This window comes from Somniosus microcephalus, chromosome 4, assembly GCF_052327205.1.
Source record: "Somniosus microcephalus isolate GS21.2 chromosome 4, FLI_Smic_1.0, whole genome shotgun sequence".
NCBI classification, from domain to species: Eukaryota; Metazoa; Chordata; class Chondrichthyes; order Squaliformes; family Somniosidae; genus Somniosus; species Somniosus microcephalus.
In genome coordinates, this window is record NC_140990.1 from 81,803,119 (window position 1) to 81,826,977 (window position 23,859).

The following is a 23,859-nucleotide window of genomic DNA, read 5'->3' on the forward strand; positions in this document are numbered from 1 at the left end:
GTTCTCATGAATATGAAATTGTCCCCTTTTGCCTGGGTCAACATTTAGATGGCCTCTGTCTCCAGGCCGATCTCGACTGGATCTGCATCTAATCCATATGTATATGTGTGGGTCTGGTTTCGTTCTCTCAGAAACGGCTTCCGGAACTTACTGTGGGTTGAATCCACAAAGCTGTCTGAGGATTCGCAGGAACCATTTTAAAATGTCCCAATAAGCCGGTCACATGGTATGGTGGCCATTTTGTATGCCTCTTTTTCTGGGCTTCTTTTAAAACAGTCTTTAAAATCACGGCCTCTTCTGCCATTTGACCCCTTATGATATAAAGTTCAATTTTGCAAATCCTACACTCCCCCCTGATGATACTGTAACTTGCTTGAAGTATCATATTCTGGGTGAGAAAAATTTTCTGACTTTCCACAATCTAACCATCCCCAGTATTTACCTATCTATGACCCCACGACACATGCATTTCCCATTTCAGAAAAAAATCTAGTGTACATTAAGCATCTATAGATGGCAATACCTTGGAGTTAAAATCTGACAACTTACTTCCAGGCATGGAGGGGGTCCTTATACCACTACATCACCTAGTGCATACACATTACCTTCTAATAATAACATCACATCTAATAAGACTTCAATAATAAAATAAAATGCACACATTAAAATTCAAAAATGCACATGAATACATATCAAATTAATACAGAGGAGGGAGGGAAAACTTTAACTTTATACAAAGCAGCAAAATCTAAACGGGTGTCTCTTCTTCTACCTGCACATAATGCTCCCTCCATTCCCCTCTATTCTCATACTTTTGCGAATGTTTGACCTTTTTACAGTGTACAAACAGCAAATAAACTACAATGATAACCTGGCACACTACAAGAATGTGGGAGGCTATCCTAATCCAGGAAGGGACTTCTATATTAGTGAACAGGTCCCACCATGGTGGGGTCACTATGTCCAATATGTCTGCCCCTATCTCTAAAGTCTTCTGCTCCAGTGTGTAGAAGTGTTTCTGTGAAACAACAACGGCTTTTAATATCTTGGTGAGGTGTTCAGGGAGAGGGGGAATGATATATTCAAAATGTGCAATGAATCGCTGCAGATCGGTGAAATTCACTTTCACAGTGATGTGAACAGTGGAAGGTTCAGGAATGGGGACAATTCGCTCTTGGGCCACTTGAACTTCTGCCCTGGGCTTGAAACAGAAGCTGCTGTTACTGATCGGACACCAACCGTGCTGTCCATGTTGGTAGTGGGGCGCTGCAGTGGTGACACAGTATGTCCCACCTCCTATATATGCCACCTGCGGGGGCACATGGCCTTGTGCCATTGCCTCCATGGTGCAATTTATAGGCTTCGCGCCAGCAGTTCTGAACCCGCACTGTGGTTTTGAATGGGCATTCAAGTGCTGGGGACACAGGATGATGTGTGCTCCCTGGCTCCGGCACCCTGAGAGGCCGGTACCCATCATTGCATGCTCCCACCGAATGATGTAAGGTGGGACCCCTGTGTAGCGAATCTGCGCACCCCCCTGAATGACTCCAATGTTCTCCACCCTGTATACCGGGGCGGGTTTAGCTGTCTTTCCCATCACCGGCATTCTTACTACTATACCCATAATGGTGTGATTAGACCATCCACAGTCCACTGGGACTGGGTAGGCCTCTGAAGCTAGTCTGAGCTGGCACGGACTCAATGCATTCTCAAAAGGGTGGAGGGCTGCGAGGTGCTTGTTGCTGATCCAGGAGGGGACTAAACCTTGCTTTAAATCCTCCAGATTACTGCGGCCCTCGCCCAGTAACCACGCCCCATATAGCACACAAGCTTCGTTCTGCGCCGCCTAATCGGACGCATTCCGATCCTCCCTAATGAGGGCATTTACCGTTCTGGCATGTTTCTCCAGCTCAGCTATTATCTCTTTTAAGTGTAGTGTCATGGCCTGGTCCTCATGTAACTCAGAACCCACTACCTTATTCTCATCAGTCAGTATCTTTCTTAACTGTGTTTTCAAACCATTGATCTCGGTTTGCAGCTCCACGTCATCCAGTGTGTTGATGACGGAAGTTCCTGTATTAAAAGCTGGGAAAATATAATTTACTGCACCCCTTCTTTGTCTCGCTACTCTGTCCAAGACCTCATGTGGTGTGGTGTACAATTCGGCTCTGTCGACATGGGCAAAGTCGAATTCGTAAAACTGTTTAAACATGTTTGTTAACAGGACCTTGTTGAGATACCGCGGCAAACGTGGGAGTCGAGACCAGAGCTATTGAAAACACAACTGCTTTATTCTAACCACATGGCAAACAGGAACTAGAAAAGCCCGCGCATCCACTTAAATACTTCCCAGAAAGGAAGTGCTCCCGGCAGCCTGTCCCTGTGGGAAACAAGTTGCTGGAGGAAAGGGCCCCCGGCTGGGGGCTTCTGCTTAGACTGTCTATGCCGCCGTGAGCGGATTATGTCCAGTGGTGGCGTGTCGCCACAGAGCTCCCCCCAGAATCCGCTTAGGAGGAGTGGACGAGTCGTGACGGTGGTCTAATGGTTCTGCCGCAGCGGCTCTGAGTGGTCGCCGGTCTGGTTGGTTGGGTCGGGCGGTTCGCCGCCGGCTGTGCTGGCTTGCCGGGGGGACGGCCTCTAGTTGGAGGCTGGGCCACGGGGACCTGTTCCCCTGGTTCTGTGTGTGCTGGTTTGAGCCGGTCGATGGAGACTGTCTCGACCCTGTCGCCGAGTCGCAGCTTGAAGACCTTGTCCCCGGTTTGTAGTACCTCGTACGGACCGTTGTACGGGGGTCGCAGGGGCCCGCGGTGCGCGTCGTGTCGCACGAAGATGAAGCGCGCCTGCTGTAAATTTGGCGGGACGTGAGGTGCGAGTTCGCCGTGTCGGTTGACCGGAAGTGGGGCGAACTGCTGAGCGGAAGAGAAAGAGTCGAGCCGCTGCTGTTCGGCCGACCAAGGCTTGGTAGGCTCCGGAAGGAATTCGCCTGGGACGCGCAGCGGTTGTCCGTAGACCAACTCCGCTGCTGAGGACTGGAGGTCTTCCTTGACCACGGTGCATAGGCCGAGTAGCACCCACGGTAGGCGGTCAGTCCAGGTACTGTCCTGCAGGCCGGCGCGGAGTGAGGCCTTGAGTGACCTGTGGAAGCGTTCGCAAAGTCCGTTGGCCTGTGGGTGGTACGCCGTGGTGCGGTGGAGTGTCACCCCGAGGTTGCGTGCTGTGGCCGTCCAGAGTTCGGAGGTGAACTGGGCGCCTCTGTCGGAGGTTATGTCGGCTGGTACGCCGAACCTCGCAACCCAGGTGTTAACGAACGCCCTGGCGATGTCGGCTGTGGTGGTGGAGGTCAGTGGCACTGCCTCAGGCCAGCGTGTGTAGCGGTCGACCATCGTGAGGAGATAAGTTTGGCCTTGCGATGGCGGCAGGGGACCGACGATGTCGACGTGTACGTGGTTGAAGCGGCGGCTGGGTACCTCGAAGTCTCCCAGGGGTGCTTTGGTGTGCAGCTGTACCTTAGCCCGTTGGCAGGTGAGGCAGGAGGTGGCCCAAGTCCGAACATCTCTGCTGAGGCCGCGCCAGATGAAGCGCTTGGAGAGGAGTTTGACGGATGCGCGGGAACCCGGGTGAGAGAGCCCGTGGAGCGCGTCAAAGACGCGGCAGCGCCAGGTCTCAGGGACGACCGGCCTGGGTTGGCCGAGTGAGACGTCGCACGTGACTGCCGTGGCTTCGGGCCCGTGCGCGACCTTGGCTAGGCGTAGCCCTGGCAGGCTGGTAGCCGCCGAGAGGAGGTCTGGGTCCGTGAGCTGGGCCGCTGCTAGTTGTGCGTAGTCGACCGCGAGGTTATTCGCACAGACGGCGGGACGGGAAAGGCAGTCGGCGACCACGTTGTCTCTACCGGAGACGTGCTGAATGTCCGTAGTAAACTCGGAGACGGCCGCGAGCTGGCGTTGCTGCCTAGCGGACCAGGGTTCGGTGTGCGTGGCCATCGCGTATGTGAGTGGCTTGTGGTCCACATACGCGGTGAAGGGGCGGCCTTCCAGGAGGAACCTGAAATGGCGGACCGACAGGTGGAGTGCGAGAAGCTCGCGGTCGAAAGTGGAGTATTTGACCTCCGGGGGGCGCAGTTGGCGGCTGTAGAAGGCAAGTGGCTGCCACGCGCCATTGACCCACTGCTCGAACACGGCCCCGACCGCGTGGTCGGAGGCGTCGGTGGTGAGCGCGACCCGGGCATCGGCCCTCGGGTGCGTGAGCAGAGTGGCGTCGGCGAGCGCGTTTTTGGTGGCGTCGAAGGCGGCTGCCGTGTCAGTGGTCCAGGCTACGTCCATCTTGCCGGATTTTCCTCGGAGGGAGTCGTATAGGGGCTTCATGAGGGCTGCGGCTCTGGGGATGAACCTGTTGTAGAAGTTCACCATCCCGAGGAACTCCTGGAGGCCCTTGATGGTTGTGGGGCGGGGGAATTGCTGGACGGCCTGCACCTTGTTGGGCAGGGGGACGGCCCCAGCAGGGGTGATGTGGTGACCGAGAAAATCGATCTCGGTTAGGCCGAATTGGCACTTCGCCGGGCTGAGGATGAGCCCATGTTGGGCTAGGCGCCCGAACAGGATGCGAAGGTGTTCGAGGTGTTCCTGTTTGGAGGAGCTGGCCACGAGAATGTCGTCTAGATAGACGAATAGGAAGTTCAGGTCCCGGAGGACTGAGTCCATAAGGCGCTGGAAAGCCTGTGCTGCATTCTTGAGGCCGAAGGGCATCCTCAGGAACTCGAACAGGCCGAATGGGGTGATGACGGCCGTTTTGGGGATGTCCGCGGGGTGTACGGGGACTTGGTGGTAACCGCGCACCAGGTCGACTTTGGAAAAGACGGTTCGTCCGGCCAGTCGGGCCGAGAAGTCCTGGATGTGTGGCACCGGGTATCGATCGGGGGTGGTGGCGTCGTTGAGGCGGCGGTAGTCCCCGCAAGGGCGCCAGCCTCCGCCGGGCTTGGGGGCGATGTGGAGGGGCGAGGCCCAAGGGCTGCTGGAGCGGCGGATGATGCCGAGTTGTTCCATGTTGGTGAACTCGGCCCGCGCGATTTCCAGCTTGGCCGGGTTGAGTCTGCGGGCGTGGGCAGAAACTGGGGGGCCGGTGGTGGGGATATAGTGTTCCACACCGTGCTTGGCGGCTTTGGCCGAAAAGGTCGGGTTAGTGAGGGCGGGAAACTCAGCTAGGAGTGCCGAGTAGTCGTCCGTGGCTCTGTCGAGGCAGTAGGTCGTCAGGCCGGCCGAACGGGCCGGGGTAAAGGCGCCGGGGATGGGGGCCATAGTGTTGATGTCGACGAGGCGGTGCCTCGGAATGTCGACAAGGAGGCCGTGGGCGCGTAGGAAGTCGGCGCCGATGAGTGGGCAGAGGACCTTGGCTGTAAGGAACTCCCAGCGGTAGCGGTGGCCCGCGAGGTCGAGCGTGACCATGCGGGTGCCATATGTGCGGATTTCAGAGCCGTTGGCTGCAGCCAGTGTGATACCCCGTGTGCCGCGTTGGATCTCGGAGGCGGGGGTGATGCTGTGCTGGGCCCCTGTGTCGCACAGAAATCGGCGGTTGGTTCTGTCGTCAGTGACGTACAGTAGGGGCTCCTTCTGCCCCGCGGCCATCGCGGGGGCCGGTGCGGGGGGGGGTTTGAAGGAACACGGTGGCGTGCAGCGTTGAGCCCTAGCGCCAAAACGAGTGTGGTAGTAGCAGTGACCCGGAGTGGTAGGGCGGTCGGGCCTAGCGGCCCGGGAAGACTGCGTGGTCATTGCCGTGAGGTCGGGCGCGACGTCGCGAGCGGCCTGTGCAGAGAGCAGCCGGTCGGCCTTTTCGGCTATATCATTCAGGTCCGTGGAGTCAGACTCCACAATGAGCGGGCGGATGCTGGCGGGGAGCTGCCGAATGAAAAGCGTGCGAAAAAGGGCGCCGGGATTTTTGTCGTCTGAGAGGGACAGCATGTGGGAAAGCAGGTCTGATGGTGAAGCGTCACCAAGGCCGGGGAGGTCAAGGAGTTGGCAGTGGCGCTGGTAAGAGGACGTTTGAAATTTTTTAAGTAGCGCAGCCTTCAGATGTTTGTACTTGCCCTCCGTTGGTGGATTCTGCAGCGCTGCCCAAACCTTGGGGACTGTAGCGTAGGTGAGCGAGGCGACGAGGTAGTCGTACTTCGTGGCGTGGACTGTAATGCCTTTCAGCCGGAATCTGGACTCAGCTTGAACGAACCAGGCTTCGGCGAGGTTCTCCCAAAAGTCTGGTAATTTAACCGTGACTGCGTTTGTATCCGCCATGCTAGCTTAGGATTCGTCCTGAGCGTCGGGGTCACCAGTGTTGAGATACCGCGGCAAACGTGGGAGTCGAGACCAGAGCTATTGAAAACACAACTGCTTTATTCTAACCACATGGCAAACAGGAACTAGAAAAGCCCGCGCATCCACTTAAATACTTCCCAGACAGGAAGTGCTCCCGGCAGCCTGTCCCTGCGGGAAACAAGTTGCTGGAGGAAAGGGCCCCCGGCTGGGGGCTTCTGCTTAGACTGTCTGTGCCGCCGTGAGCGGATTATGTCCAGTGGTGGCGTGTCGCCACAACCTGGTATAATTGCTCCGTTTCCCTGGGGCACCACTCTGGCAATCGTACCTCGGTGAAGTTTAAAATCACCGAAGCCACCGCGTAGTGGACCCCTTGGTACAGTACCTGACCTGTGGGTACCAATACCAATCCGTTCCCGGGTCCCTTTGTTGTGGTGGGGCACCCTTCCTTGAGGGCTTTAGCTACCGGAACTGTGGGCAGGGGCTTGCGGGGTCGGGTGATGAGCTCAGTGGAGTTTACTGGGATCTGAGAGTATGGGACTCCGCACGCTCATGTGCTGATGTCCCACCTCATTCCTTGTCCAGCATCCTGCCACTGTCTTTGGAAAAAGATGGAGACGCCTGTGGGGCAAGCGCATTCTGAACTCCACATACAGATGTAGATCCCCTCATCTGGTTCCCACCATTTGTCCCAACAGACACTCAACCCCCCGTGAGTTCCCGTAATTGTCCGATGGGTGTTGTTACCCAATCTCTCCCATTCCACAGTGGAGTTCTTCATGGTGCTGCTCAACTTGCGCAGCCACAACCAACGATCCAAAGGTACATGTCCCAGACAGTTCAAGCAAATCTTCTTGCCCACGGTGACACTGATCCTGGGTGCAATGATCCGCACCCTGGGGCACATCAGAGACGTTTCTCTGTACGCAAACCCCGTCTGGCTGGAGTATTCAGTAGAGTTCGACCCCAGCCAGCCTGGCCACCTTCCTTCATGGAAGTATACAGCAGTCTCTTCAGCGTCCCGTGGGCCGGTTCCGTCAGTCGTGATGGGGCCTCTGTCCCCAGAGCACCCATATATGGTGGAGTCGTTAGTGCAGCCCCGATAGGCCCAGCTCCACCCGATCGTCAAGAACGCGATGAGGATCCCTCTCATCTTTCTCCTGGTTCCTGCAACAAATCACACAATATAGCCAGGCTCCCGAGAGATTCTGGCTTAGGTGACGGCATGATCGGGTCTTTCGACCTCGATCCAAAACTACACACATACTGGGCAGATTTTAAACTACTTAAACTCTAATCATTTTAATATTTACACACCTTAAACTTAAACCTAAACTTATGTACAGCGCCACCCGTCCCCGGGCGGCTTGCCTAATCCCTGATTGGACTGCAGCTCGCCGCTCCCTGTGGCGGGGCTGCAGTGACCTGTGGCTTGGGATCCCCGCAGCCTTTTGCTGTTAATCGGGGACTGCGTTTTGTCAAGGATTTCTCAAGTCGGCATTTACTGGAAGCGGGGGACTCGGGCCAAGGTTTTACTGGCTGAGGCGTTCGAGTCGACCTGCGAAAAGGTACTTTGGGCATGGCTCCCTTAGTGAGTGGACCTTCGGGTGGGACCTTAGCTCTCACAGTCCGTGGCTCTTCCACGACTGTGGGCTTTGGCTCCCTTCCCTCAGGCTCCGCCCCTTTGGGATTCGGGCAGGCTCCCTTGGCGAGTGGACCTTCGGGTGGGACTTTAGCTCTCACAGCCCGTGGCTCTTCCACGACTGTGGGCTTCGGCTCCCTCCCCTCAGGCTCCGCCCCTTCGGGATTTGGGTCTGTGGCAGACGGCTCCTCCTCACCTGTCCCGACAGGTGGAGGATCTCTGCCCCCAATTTCTACCTCCCCCACGCTCGAGTCGAGGGCGGGGCAGCTTCTCCTTCCAAGCAGGCTACGATGCCAGCTTGTGTGGGCTGTGAGTCATCGCACGCCTCAGCCTGAGGATCTTTACCCTCAGACCTGGCTTCGGTTGCTGGTACTCTTGCACCCGGCTTAAACAGTTTGCACTGATTGATGTGAAACCATTTACAAGCCCTGAGCTGACCCTCTAAACTGCCAGCCCTCGCTGTTAACCTAGCGTTCTCCTCCCTTAAAGCCTGCTCAACTAACTTAGCCTTCGCAACCTGGCACCGCAGGTATTCCTCCATTTTACAGGAGGTCTCTTCCTGTGCATGTCTTTCTAGAGGACACGGGTCGACAGGCTGCGCTGGCTCTAGTCACTTGGGCACAGCGGTCGGGGTTTCGGGAACGACAAGACCAGTGGTGACGGCTATCTTCCCCTGCGAAATCATCCGAGACCGCTGTGATGAAATATTCCATTCATCACTGCCTGTGACTGTGGTCGGTTTCAGTTTCATTTCCCTTCCCCCAGTTCCGTTTCCTCACCATTGTATTGTATATTGTAATGTGTTGTGTGTAGGGCTCCGCCCATACCTGGCCCCTATGTAAGCAAGCTCAGTCTGGCCTCATATCCAGTACTGCAGCCCTCCGGATGGAAGATACCTCTCTCCACTACGTGTTACCTTCTAAGTTAATAAAAGCCTTGTTTTCTTTCGCTAACATCGAGTCTTGGAATTATTGAGGCACATCAATTTTATTAACTTATTTTTCAACACAATGGATCAACTCCTGCAACCCGAACGTTTGGATTTGGATCAGCATGCTCCGGACGCATCAGCACGCTTCGGACACTGGTTTATGTGTATGGATTTCTTCCTGGACAATTCCGCAGCCGTCAAAGACGCTACGGACGCTGCGAGTATGAAACTCAGAATTCTGCGGAATTGGGTAAGCCACCGGGTTTAGCCCCTCATCCAAGACGCCGACACGTACCTGGCCGCCTGCGACATCTTAAAGGCGCATTACCAGCAGCCTACGAATGAGGTGTATGCTAGGCATCTGCTCGCTACTCGCGCACAGTGACCTGGGGAATCGGTGGAGGAGTTCCTAGGCACCCTGAAAATGCTTGGCAAAGACTGCAAGTGCCGAGATGTAAAAGCCGCAGTGTACACTGACGAGCTTGTTCGCGATGCCTTTATCACAGGCCTCAGCTCCACTTACATCCGGCAAAGACTGCTGGAAAAAACGGGATTGGACCTGAAACAGGCTGCGGACACCGCGCGATCCTTGGATGTGGCCCAGAGAAACTCGGACGCCTACTCTTCAGCCCGCGCCGTCCACGCCGCCACGTGTGCACCAAGGGCGCCGCCATCTTGGAAGGCATCTTCCCCGCCCGGCAGCCCGACACCGTCGGGACCCCGCTCTCCCCCCAGAAGCCCTACGACAGCCGCGACGCGTCGGGGACCCAACTGCTACTTCTGCGGGCAGCCAAAGCACACCAGAAACCTGTGCCCGGCGAAAGGCACCACCTGCTTTAAGTGCGGTAAGAAGGGGCACTTCGGGAAGGTGTGCAGAGGGAACACCGCCGGAAAACCAACCGCTGGAAAACCCGCCACCGCCGCGTGCGCGCCGTGGGAGCGGCCATCTTGGACGCCATCTTGCCCGACCTCGTGGGGCCCGCCATCTTATGAGCAGACAGCGTGGATGCCATCTTGTCTCGATCAGGGCCCTACAGTGGCATCGGTCACAGTGGACCAGACCAGGCCGCACCCGCTATCCAAATCAATGGTGGACATCGAGGTAAACGGGTGCAGGGTTAAATGTTTAATTGACAGTGGAAGCACGGAGAGTTTTATCCACCCTGAACTGGCACAACAACTCTCCCTAAAGGTGGTCCCTACTCAGGGTACCATCTCGATGGCTGATAAAACCCAGACATCGACCATTCTGGGTTACTGCACGGTACAATTGTCCGTTAACGGAACTGTATATGATAATTTTAAAGTATTAATCATGAAGAATCTATGTGCGAGCGTGACCTTGGGCCTGGATTTCCAGTGCAACCACCAAAGCATCACGCTCAAGTACGGTGGGTCCCAGCCGCCCCTCACAGTGTGCGGTCTGGCTACCCTGAAGGTAAAGCCGCCTTCGCTATTCGCGAACCTTACCCCTAACTGCCGGCCAATAGCGACCAAAAGCAGGAGGTACAGCTGGGAGGACAGGCGGTTTATCGCGACCGAGGTAGACAGGCTCCTGAAAGAGCGCATTATTGAACGCAGCAACAGCCCGTGGCGCGTCCAAGTGGTAGTGGTAAGGGGTAGCGAGAAGAAACGGATGGTGATCGACTATAGCCAAACGATCAACAGGTACACCCAACTAGATGCCTACCCGCTACCCCGCATATCAGAAATGGTGAACCAAATCGCCCAATATCGGGTGTTCTCCACCATCGACCTTAAGTCAGCGTACCACCAGCTCCCTATCAGACCAGAGGACCGCCCGTACACCGCCTTCGAGGCGAACGGACGCCTCTACCAATTCCTCAGAGTCCCCTTTGGGGTGACGAATGGGGTCTCGGTCTTCCAGAGGGAGATGGACCGCATGGTCGATGACCACCACTTGCAGGCAACCTTCCCCTACCTCGACAACGTCACCATCTGCGGTCAGAACCAGCAGGATCACGACTCGAACCTCGAGAGGTTCCTGGAAACCGCACAAAAACTCAACCTCACCTACAACGAGGACAAGTGCGTTTTCAACACCACGCGCCTCTGCATACTAGGCAGCGTGGTGGAGAATGGGGAAATCGGACCAGACCCCAACCGATTGCGCCCCCTTCGGGAGCTGCCCCTGCCCAACACTCCCAAAGCCCTGAAAAGGTGCCTGGGGTTATTTTCTTATTATTCCCAATGTGTCCCCAACTACTCCGACAAAGCCCGCCCCCTCTTGAAAGCATCCTCTTTTCCGCTCTCTGAGGCCCACGCCGCCTTCAAAAGCATTAAGCAGGATATTGAGCGGGCCACGCTACAGGCAGTGGACGAGAACACTCCATTTCAAGTGGAAAGTGATGCGTCTGACTTCGCCTTGGCGGCCACCCTCAACCAGGCGGGGCGGCCCGTAGCTTTCTTCTCGAGGACCCTCCAAGGCCCCGAGATCAGACACTCCTCCGTGGAAAAGGAGGCCCAAGCCATCGTGGAGGCAGTGCGCCACTGGCGCCACTACCTAGCCGGCAAACGCTTCACCCTACTTACCGACCAGCGGTCGGTAGCGTTTATGTTCAATAATAAACAGAGGGGGAAGATTAAAAATGATAAGATTCTTAGGTGGCGGATCGAGCTCTCCACCTTCGAGTATGACATCATTTACTGGCCAGGGGCCCTTAACGAATCCCCTGACGCCCTCTCACGAGGGATGTGTGCCAGCGCCACCGGGGATCGGCTACAGACCCTCCACAACGACCTCTGCCACCCAGGGGTCACGCGGCTGTTCCACTTCATAAAGTCCCGTAACTTACCCTACTCGATTGAGGAAGTTCGGTCTCTGACCAGGAACTGCCGCACTTGCGCTGAGTGCAAGCCTCGGTTCTACCGCCCAGATAGAGCCCACTTAATCAAAGCTACACGGCCCTTTGAGCGGCTCAGCTTAGATTTGAAGGGCCCCCTCCCGTCCGTCGGCCGCAATGTTTACTTCCTGAACATTGTGGACGAATACTCCCGGTTCCCATTCGCCTTCCCCTGCCCAGACATGACCAGCGCCACGGTCATTAAATGCCTCAACAGCCTGTTCTGCCTGTTCGGTATGCCGAGCTACATCCATACGGATAGGGGGGCGTCCTTCATGAGTGAAGAGCTACGCCAGTACATGCTGTCCAGGGGGATCGCCACGAGCCGTACCACCAGCTACAACCCCCGGGGTAACGGCCAAGTGGAGCGAGAGAACGGGACAGTATGGAAAGCAGTCACTCTAGCTCTAAGGACCAAGGGCCTCCCTATCTCCCGCTGGCAGGAAGTCCTCTCGGATGTGCTCCATTCGATACGGTCGCTATTGTGTACTGCCACTAATGCCACGCCTCATGAACGAATGTTTGTCTTTCCCCGGAAATCCACCTCAGGCGTATCCATGCCGTCATGGCTTTCCACCCCAGGTCCGGTATTCGTGCGAAGGCATGTGAGGGGCCACAAGACGGACCCTCTCGTGGAGCCAGTGTACCTACTCCACGCCAACCCCCAATACGCATATGTCTGGCACGCCGACGGAAGGGAGGACACCATGTCCATAAAAGACGTCGCCCCAGCCGGTAACGACAACAACCACGGCGATAGCAGCGACAATGATCGCAGCAACTCTTACCCACCCGCTACTCTTTCATCACCCCCGGAAGAACATCGACCAACGGCACCCCCACCAACTACCCCTTCAACAACCCTGGCGGCACCCCCGGCAGAGACCCAGGAGGCTACCGGGGACACCCAGCCGACACCCGCGGCACCGCAACAGCCACGTCGGTCGCAGAGGACTATCAAACCCCCGAACAGACTAAATCTATAGAAGGGGTGAATGTGATGAAATATTCCATTCATCACTGCCTGTGACTGTGGTCGGTTTCAGTTTCATTTCCCTTCCCCCAGTTCCGTTTCCTCACCATTGTATTGTATATTGTAATGTGTTGTGTGTAGGGCTCCGCCCATACCTGGCCCCTATGTAAGCAAGCTCAGTCTGGCCTCATATCCAGTACTGCAGCCCTCCGGATGGAAGATACCTCTCTCCACTACGTGTTACCTTCTAAGTTAATAAAAGCCTTGTTTTCTTTCGCTAACATCGAGTCTCGGAATTATTGAGGCACATCAACCGCATTGTCTCTATGATTGATTCAATCGCAGCGGGATCCATAACTGCACCAGCTCCTTGGGCTGGGGCAGGAGCTACGACTTGGGTTTGGGCTGGTGCTGGGGCGGCGGTCTGGGCTTGGGCTTGGGCTGCGGGAAATTTTCCCTTATCCTTCCACGGATTTCTACAGTCCTTGCGCCAATGTCCATCCTTCCCACACCCGTAGCAATTGAGCTTGGCTTGGGCAGGGCGATTCCCCTCCTGACGCCACTCCTGCTTGCTTGGGGCTGCGGGTTTTGCCTCATGCACCTTTCCTTTCTGGGGAGGTGTTTCCTGACTTCTACAGTTCTTATACGCAACATTGAGCTGACGGAGCACCGTCTCCTCCGTGACGCCGGGACCTTGGGGATCAAACCATGACCTGGCTAGGGCCCGTATCTCTGGCAAGCTGTTGGTAACCAAGCAACGGAGCCAATGAACCCACTGTTCGTCGCTCATTGCAGCCCGTTCAGGCATACCCGGACAACTGCGTCGATACACTGGCCACAGTCTTTCTGCGAAAACCCCTGGGGGTTCTCCAGATAGCTGCACGGTCCCTTCCACACGGTCGAATGGACTACTGTCGTCCACTCCCATTACTTCTAAAACTTCCTCCCTGAGATCCGTATACCCTTTCCGCCCCCTCTTACTCTCATCTGAGAGGCACTGAAGGATTGTGCAATCCAGGGAGAAAAGCAAGTTTCACCTGTTCCTGATCATCACAGTAATTAATGGCTGCTGTTTCCTCTATCTCCCTGAAATGAAGCGAGGGATCTCCCTTTACTGTGAGTCGTGCGAGGTGGCTCACCATGGACCTTAATTGCGGGGCAGCGTAGGGCACCACGAGCTGGTTCTGGTGGGGTCCGACACTGCCGTCGGCAGCGTTGGGACCGAACCTCTGGTGCCAAGCGGGACACATTGGTGCCGGTCCCGGCTTTGCTACCAATGGTTCTTCCTCACACTCCACCTCGGCTACCTCCTCATTCACTACCCCCTCCTTTTCCGGCCAAGTCTCACTATAGCTCGGCGGAGCTGAGGGCTCGGTGGCTGGTACCACAATTACCTCAGCTGGAATCGGCTGTTTTGATTCCTTTAAAAAGCCCATGTGACTGGCTTTCAGGCTGACGAGACACACCATGCCTTTTGCCTTAACCAGGGCCGTTCTTAGGTCCTCTATGGTCTTTTGGCAGGGGCCGTGGTCTGTGCTCTCAAACCCGTGCTCGAGAGCCAGCTTGTAAGCTGCCTTAACCTCCACCACTCTCTCCTCCTGTGCTCTTAGCTGTTGTGCGAGGCGGGCGCTTTTCTCCCGTATCCTCGTTTCATTAATCTTTGCCTCAGTAACCTGGCACTCCAGGTATTCTATCTTAGCCTGATGTTGACTAGCTACCACTTGGCGTTCCTGATTCAGCGCGTGAAGCGCTGTGATGAGTTTTTCCCCACCCATGGCCTTTTCCTCTATCTCTGCTGCCTGGGTTGTGATCTTGGCTGCCTGTGTTGCAACGACCCGGTCCAAGATCTGGACCTGCTTCTTGTAACACATCAGCCACACTGCCTTCTCCACTGACTTCTTATGCTCTTTGCTCTCTGTCCACCTGATGGCTGCGTTCACCGGACGCCCATCCAGTAAGAGATCGGAAATCCACTGCTTAGTGAGATTTACCTTGCCAAAGACATAATCCGCTATCCTCTCATCCAATGCATTTCGACCATTCAAACTTGGATCTATTACATTGCAATCCTGCTGCCAGAGTCCTGCCGCAGTCACCATTTTCTGTAAGGGGTATTCCTTGAGAGATGTCTCTGAGGTTTCTCTCTCTAGAGGCCTCTCTCTCTTGCACAGTAAAACCTTGAGTGGTTCGACCCACTCGCCCCTTAGATTCTGTACTCTAGACATTGGGGCAGGAACTACAATGTAGAGAAAACTCTTATAGACCAAGTTTGATGAAACAAAGTGAAATTTATTGCATAAGGAAAAATATCAAATCAAATGCAACACAGATAAGGGAGTACATGGGAGGGAAAAACACAAACAAATCATAACGACACAGTACTAACTAAGGTAAATACAGGCATCTTATATTCTACAAAGATCATCATGAAATAAGGAAACACACGGAACATCGAGGGACAACAACTCATGTTAATTGTACCCTTAAATCCACCCCCTTATTAAACCTATCTAGATCTGATTGTGAAGGGCCAGAAACATGCTCACCAATCCCACTAGGAAGTGCAAGGTTTTGAAATCAAGTCTGTGTTTTGATCCCTTCAGGCGCTCCGTCTCCTCGTGGATCGTGGAACCCCTGCGAGCTGCGCCACACCTCTCTCCTGAGGTGGGGGTCGGGGGCGGCTGGACACCGGCTGGTTCTGGCTGTCGGCGGGGTCGGGGATCGTCGGCTCGACCCCGGTCAGAGGAGCCTTGGGCCGGCTCCCATCGTTTCTTCAGTTCGTTTTTGTCTCTTCTCCCGAGTTGGGTCGATGGCCTCTCGTTTCGGCAACGGCCCGGGGATGGTCGATGATCTCCCGATGTGTTTCCCCGGGGCGGGACGCCGGCTCGAGCGGTCTTCTTGATGTTGGCCTAATTCTTCTTCCTCCTCCGGTGGTGGAGAGGAGTTTGCTGATCTTCTCCCGAAGCAACTCCTCTTCACCCACTGCTGTCTCCAACTGTCTCCGCAACTATGACTCCGGTGTCTCCTTGAGAGTGCTTCAGCCTGAGTGCCCCTCGTATAACTCGAACTCCTCCAGTTATACCTGTCTTCAGGAGTCTCCACTTCCTGCCCAAAATCAGGTTAGTCTTTGTTTAACTTGTGGCGGGCTGGGAGCACAGCGGGGTAGTTATTATATTTTAAAATGTTTCAGATGGCCGGTAAAGGCCCATCTCTGGTCTGGAATGACCTTCATTGTTTTTAATGTCCTGCTGATCTTGTTATCTAGTCCTTGGTGCTGTTCTCATGAATATGAAATTGTCCCCTTTTGTCTGGGCCAACATTTAGATGGCCTCTGTCTCCAGGCCGATCTCGACTGGATCTGCATCTAATCCATATGTATATGTGTGGGTCTGGTTTCGTTCTCTCAGAAACGGCTTCCAGAACTTACTGTGGGTTGAATCCACAAAGCTGTCTGAGGATTCACAGGAACCATTTAAAAATGTCCCAATAAGCCGGTCACATGGTATGGCGGCCATTTTGTATGCCCCTTTTTCTGGGCTTCTTTGAAAACAGTCTTTAAAAATCATGGCCTCTTCTGCCATTTGACCCTTTATAATATAAAGTTCAATTTTGCGAATCCTACAGGAGATTTACTAGAATGGTACCAGGGGTGAGGGACTTCAGTTAATGTGGAGAGACTGGAGAAGATGGGGTTGTTCTCTTTAGAGCAGAGAAGGCTCAGGGGAGATTTAATAGAAGTGTTCAAAATCATGAAGGGTTTTGATAGAGTAAATAAAGAGAAACTATTTCCAATGGCTGAAGGGTCGATAAACGGAGGGCACAGATTTAAGGTGAATGGAGAATGAACCAGAGGCGATATGAGGGAAAACGTCTTTACACAACTGGTGGTTAGGATTTGGAATGCACTGCCTGATAGGGTGGTGGATACAGATTCAACAGTATCCTTCAAAAAGGAATTGGATAAATACTTGAAGGAGAAAAAACTGCAGGGATATGGGGAAAAGCAGGAGGGTGGGACTGACTGGGTTGCTCTTTGAAAGAGCCAGCACAGACTCGATGGGCTGAATTGCCACCTTCTGTGCTCGAAAGGCAGAGTATTTCCTAAATGGTGCAAGATTGGGGAATGCAGATGCTCAAAGGGACCTGGGTGTCCTTGTACATGAGTCACTGAAAGTGAATGTGCCGGTGCAGCGAGCCATTAGGAAGGCAAATGGTATGCTGGCCTTCATTACAAGAGGATTTGAGTACAAGAGTAAAGAAGTCTTACTCCAATTATATAGGGCCTTGGTGAGACCACACCTGGAGTACTGTGTACAATTTTGGTCTCCTTACCTAAGGAAGGATATACTTGCCATAGAGGGAGTGCAACAAAGGTTCACGAAATTGATTCCTGGGATGGCGGGACTGTCGTATGAGAAGAGATTGAGTAAATAGGCCTGTATTCTCTTAAATTCAGAAGAATGAGAGGGGATCTCATTGAAGCATACAAAATTATTACAGGGCTTGATAGGGTGGATGCTGGGAGAATGTTTCCCTTGGCTGGGGAGTCTAGAACCAAGGGCCACAGTCTCAGGATAAAGGGTTGGCCATTCAGGACTGAGATGAGAAGAAATTTCTTCACACAGAGGGTGGTGAATTTCTGGAATTCTCTACCCCAGAGGGCTGTGGAGGCTCAGTCATTGGGTATATTAACAACAGAAGTCGATAGATTCCTGACGAGTAAAGGCATCAAGGGATATGGCGATAGGGCCGGTGAATGGAGTTGAAGCAGAAGATCAGCCATGATCTCATTGAATGGTGGAGCAGGCTCGAAGGGCCAAATGACCTACTCCTGCTACTATTTCTTATGTTCTTATTCTATGATTTTATAAAAATGTTTCCACTGGCAGGAGATGTTCCGAATAAGTCCCTTCACTTCCTCATATTGTACCAAAGAATCTTAATAGATTGCTGCACAGAAAGAGGCCATTTGGCCCATCGCGTCTGTGCTGGAAAAACACAAAGTTACTTACACTGATCCGCTCTCTCCACATAGCCTTGCCTCAAATATACAGTTCCACAGTTCCCGTAAAAGAAGCAGTGGTCTCTGCCTCAGACAGCACCTAACTCACTGAACCTCCCTCCTCCCTCTCTCTGTCTCAGACAGCACCTAACTCACTGAACCTCCCTCCTCCCTCTCTCTGTCTCAGACAGCACCGAACTCACTGAACCTCCCCTCCCTCTCTCTGTCTCAGACAGCACCTAACTCACTGAACCTCCCTCCTCCCTCTCTCTCTCTCAGACAGCACCGAACTCACTGAACCTCCCCTCCCTCTCTCTGTCTCAGACAGCACCTAACTCACTGAACCTCCCTCCTCCCTCTCTCTGTCTCAGACAGCACCTAACTCACTGAACCTCCCTCCTCCCTCTCTCTGTCTCAGACAGCACTTAACTCACTGAACCTCCTTCCTCCCTCTCTCTCTGTCTCAGGCAGCACCTAACACACTGAACCTCCCTCCTCCCTCTCTCTGTCTCAGACAGCACTTAACTCACTGAACCTCCCTCCTCCCTCTCTCTGTCTCAGACAGCACCTAACTCACTGAACCTCCCTCCTCCCTCTCTCTGTCTCAGACAGCACTTAACTCACTGAACCTCCCTCCTCCCTCTCTCTCTCTCAGACAGCACCTAACACACTGAACCACCCTCCTCCCTCTCTCTGTCTCAGACAGCACCTAACTCGCTGAATCTCCCTCCTCCCTCTCTCTCTCTCAGACAGCACCTAACTCACTGAACCTCCCTCCTCCCTCTCTGTCTCAGACAGCACCTAACTCACTGAACCACCCTCCTCCCTCTGTCTCAGACAGCACCTAACTCACTGAATCTCCCTCCTCCCTCTCTCTCTGTCTCAGACAGCACCTAACTCACTGAACCTCCCTCCTCCCTCTCTCTCTCTCAGACAGCACCTAACTCACTGAACCTCCCTCCTCCCTCTTTCTCTCAGACAGCACCTAACTCACTGAACCTCCCTCCTCCCTCTCTCTGTCTCAGACAGCACCTAACTCACTGAAACTCCCTCGTCCCTCTCTCTCTCAGACAGCATCTAACTCACTGAACCTCCCTCCTCCCTCTCTCTGTATCAGACAGCACCTAACTCATTGAACCTCCCTCCTCCACCTCTCTGTCTCAGACACCACCTAACTCACTGAACCTCCCTCCTCCCTCTCTCTGTCTCAGATAGCACCTAACTCACTGAACCTCCCTCCTCCCTCTCTCTCTGACAGCACCTAACTCACTGAACCTCCCTCCTCCCTCTCTCTCTCTCAGACCGCAACTAACTCACTGAACCTCTCTCCTCCCTCACCCTCTCTCAGACAGCACCTAACTCACTGAACCTCCCTCCTCCCTCTCTCTGTCTCAGACAGCACCTAACTCACTGAACCTCCCTCCTCCCTCTCTCTCTCTCAGACAGCACCTAACTCACGGAACCTCCCTCCTCCCTCTTTCTCTCAGACAGCACCTAACTCACTGAACCTCCCTCCTCCCTCTCTGTGTCTCAGACAGCACCTAACTCAGTGAACCTCCCTCCTCCCTCTCTCTCAGACAGCACCTAACTCACTGAACCTCCCTCCTCCCTCTCTCTGTCTCAGACCGCACCTAACTCACTGAACCTCCCTCCTCCCTCTCTCTGTCTCAGACCGAACATAACTCACTGAACCTCTCTCCTCCCTCACCCTCTCTCAGACAGCACCTAACTCACTGAACCTCCCTCCTCCCTCTCTCTCTCTCTCAGACAGCACCTAACTCACTGAACCTCCCTCCTCACTCTCTCTCAGACAGCACCTAACTGACTGAACCTCCCTCCTCCCTCTCTCTCTCACAGACAGCACCTAACTCACTGAACCTCCCTCCTTCCTCTCTCTCTCTCTGACAGCACCTAACTCACTGAACCTCCCTCCTCCCTCTCTCTCTCTGACAGCACGTAAATCACTGAACCTCCCTCCTCCCCCTCTCTGTCTCAGACAGCACCTAACTCACTGAACCTCCCTCCTCTCTCTCTCTGTCTCAGACAGCACCTAACTCATTGAACCTCCCTCCTCCCTCTCTCTCTGACAGCACCTAACTCACTGAACCTCCCGTCTCCCTCTCTGTCTGTCTCAGACAACAGCTAACTCACTGAACCTCCCTCCTCCCTCTCAGACAGCATCTAACTCACTGAACCTCCCTCCTCCCTCTCTCTGTCTCAGACCGCACCTAACTGACTGAACCTCCCTCCTCCCTCTGTCTGTCTCAGACAGCACCTAACTCACTGAATCTCCCTCCTCCCTCTCTCTGTCTCAGACCGCACCTAACTCACTGAACCTCCCTCCTCCCTCTCTCTCTCAGACAGCACCTAACTCACTGAACCTCCCTCCTCCCTCTCTCTGTCTCAGACAGCACCTAACTCTCTGAACCTCCCTCCTCCCTCTCTCTCAGACAACATCTAACTCACTGAAACTCCCTCCTCCCTCTCTCTGTCTCAGACAGCACCTAACTCACTGAACATCCCTCCTCCCTCTCTCTGTCTCAGACAGCACCTCACTCACTGAACCTCCCTCCTCCCTCTCGCTCTCAGACAGCACCTAACACACTGAACCTCCCTCCTCCCTCTCTCTGTCTCAGACAGCACCTAACTCACTGAACCTCCCTCCTCCCCCTCTCTGTCTCAGACAGCACCTAACTCACTGACCCTCCCTCCTCCCTCTCTCTCTCTGACAGCACCTAACTCACTGAACGTCCCTCCTCCCTCTCTGTCTGTCTCAGGCAGCAACTAACTCACTGAACTTCCCTCCTCCCTCTCTGTCTGTCTCAGACAACACCTAACTCACTGAACCTCCCTCCTCCCTCTCTGTCTGTCTCAGACAACACCTAACTCACTGAACCTCCCTCCTCCCTCTCTCTCTCAGACAGCATCTAACTCACTGAAACTCCCTCCTCCCTCTCTCTCTCAGACAGCACCTAACTGACTGAACCTCCCTCCTCCCTCTCTCTCTCTCTCTCTCACAGACAGCACCTAACTCACTGAACCTCCCTAGTCCCTCTCTCTGTCTCAGACAGCACCTAACTCACTGAATCTCCCTCCTCTCTCTCTCTGTCTCAGACAGCACCTAACTCACTGAACCTCCCTCCTCCCTCTCTCTCTCTCAGACAGCACCGAACTCACTGAACCTCCCTCCTCCCTCTCTGCCTCTCTCAGACAGCACCTAACTCACTGAACCTCCCTCCTCCCTCTCTCTGTCTCAGACAGCACCTAACTCACTGAACCTCCCTCCTCCCTCTCTCTCTCTCTCTCTCTCTCAGACACCACCTAACTCACTGAACCTCCCTCCTCCCTCTCTCTGTCTCAGACAGCACCTAACTCACTGAACCTCCCTCCTCCCTCTCTCTGTCTCAGACACCACCTAACTCACTGAACCTCCCTCCCCCCTCTCTCTCTCTCAGACAGCACCTAACTCACTGAACCTCCCTCCTCCCTCTCTCTGTCCCAGACAGCACGTAACTCACTGAACCTCCCTCCTCCCTCTCTCTGTATCATACAGCACCTAACTCACTGAACATCCCTCCTCCCTCTCTCTCTCTCAGACAGCACCTAACTCACTGAACCTCCCTCCTCCACCTCTCTGTCTCAGACAGCACCTAACTCACTGAACCTCCCTCCTCCCCCTCTCTGTCTCAGACAGCACCTAACTCACTGAACCTCCCTCCTCCCTCTCTCTCTGACAGCACCTAACTCACTGAACCTCCCTCCTCCCTCTCTCTGTCTCAGACCGCAACTAACTCACTGAACCTCTCTCCTCCCTCACCCTCTCTCAGACAGCACCTAACTCACGGAACCTCCCTCCTCCCTCTCTCTGTCTCAGACAGCACCTAACTCACTGAACCTCCCTCCTCCCTCTCTCTCTCTCAGACTGCACCTAACTCACTGGACCTCCCTCCTCCCTCTCTCTGTCTCAGACACCACCTAACTCACTGAACCTCCCTCCTCCCTCTCTCTCTCACAGACAGCACCTAACTCAGTGAATCTCCCTCCTCCCTCTCTCTGTCTCAGACCGCACCTAACTCACTGAACCTCCCTCCTCCCTCTCTCTGTCTCAGACCGCACCTAACTCACTGAACCTCCCTCCTCCCTCTCTCTGTCTCAGACAGCATCTAACTCACTGAACCTCCCTCCTCCCTCTCTCTCTCAGACAGCACCTAACTCACTGAACATCCCTCTGCCCTCTCTCTCTCTGACAGCCCCTAACTCACTGAACCTCCCTCCTCCCTCTCTCTGTCCCAGACAGCACCTAACTCACTGAACCTCCCTCCTCCCTCTCTCTCTCAGACAGCACCTAACTCACTGAACATCCCTCTGCCCTCTCTCTCTCAGACAGCACCTAACTCACTGAACCTCCCTCCTCCCTCTCTCTGTCTCAGACAGCACCTAACTCACTGAACCTCCCTCCTCCCTCTCTGTCTGTCTCAGACAACACCTAACTCACTGAACTTCCCTCCTCCCTCTCTCTCAGACAGCACCTAACTCACTGAACCTCCCTCCTCCCTCTCTCTCTCAGACAGCATCTAACTCACTGAACCTCCCTCCTCCCTCTCTCTGTCTCAGACAGCACCTAACTCACTGAACCTCCCTCCTCCCTCCTCCCTCTCTCTCTGACAACACCTAACTCACTGAACCTCCCTCCGCACTCTCTCTCTGACAGCACCTAACTCACTGAACCTCCCTCGTCCCTCTCTCTGTCTCAGACAGCACCTAACTCAGTGAATCTCCCTCCTCCCTCTCTCTGTCTCAGACAGCACCTAACTCAGTGAACCTCCCTCCTCCCTCTCTCTCTCTCAGACAACACCTAACTCACTGAACCTCCCTCCTCCCTCTCTCTCTCAGACAGCACCTAACTCACTGAACATCCCTCCTCCCTCCCTCTGTATCAGACAGCACCTAACTCACTGAACCTCCCTCCTCCCTCTCTCTGTCTCAGACAGCACCTAACTGACTGAACCTCCCTCCTCCCTCTCTCTCTCAGACAGCACCTAACTCACTGAACCTCCCTCCTCCCTCCCTCTGTCTCAGACAGCACCTAACTCACTGAACCTCCCTCCTCCATCTCTCTGTCTCAGGCAGCACCTCACTCACTGACCCTCTCTCCTCCCTCTCTGTCTCAGACAGCACCAAACTCACTGAACCTCCCTCCTCCCTCTCTCTGTCTCAGACAGCACCTCACTCACTGAACCTCCCTCCTCCCTCTCGCTCTCAGAGAGCACCTAACTCACTGAACCTCCCTCCTCCCTCTCTCTGTCCCAGACAGCACCTAACTCACTGAATCTCCCTCCTCCCTCTCTCTCTCTCAGATAGCACGTATCTCACTGAACCTCCCTCCTCCCTATCTCTGTATCATACAGCACCTAACTCACTGAACATCCCTCCTCCCTCTCTCTGTCTCAGACAACACCGAAATCACTGAACCTCGCTCCTCCCCCTCTCTGTCTCAGACAGCACCTAACTCACTGAACCTCCCTCCTCTCTCTCTCTGTCTCAGACAGAACCTAACTCACTGAACCTCCCTCCTCCACCTCTCTGTGTCAGACAGCACCTAACTCACTGAATGTCCCTCCTCCCTCTCTCCGTCTCAGACAGCACCTAACTCACTGAACCTCCCTCCTCCCCCTCTCTGTCTCAGACAGCACCTAACTCGCTGAACCTCCCTCCTCCCTCTCTCTCTGACAGCACCTAACTCACTGAACCTCCCTCCTCCCTCTCTCTGTCTCAGACCGCAACTAACTCACTGAACCTCTCTCCTCCCTCACCCTCTCTCAGACAGCACCTAACTCACTGAACCTCCCTCCTCCCTCTCTCTGTCTCAGACAGCACCTAACTCACTGAACCTCCCTCCTCCCTCTCTCTCTCTCAGACAGCACCTAACTCACTGAAGCTCCCTCCTCCCTCTCTCTCTCAGACAGCACCTAACTCACTGAACCTCCCTCTGCCCTCTCTCTCTCTGACAGCACCTAACTCACTGAACCTCCCTCCTCCCTCTCTCTGTCCCAGACAGCACCTAACTCACTGAACCTCCCTCCTCCCTCAGTCTCTCAGACAGCACCTAACTCACTGAACCTCCCTCCTCCCTCTCTCTGTCTCAGACAGC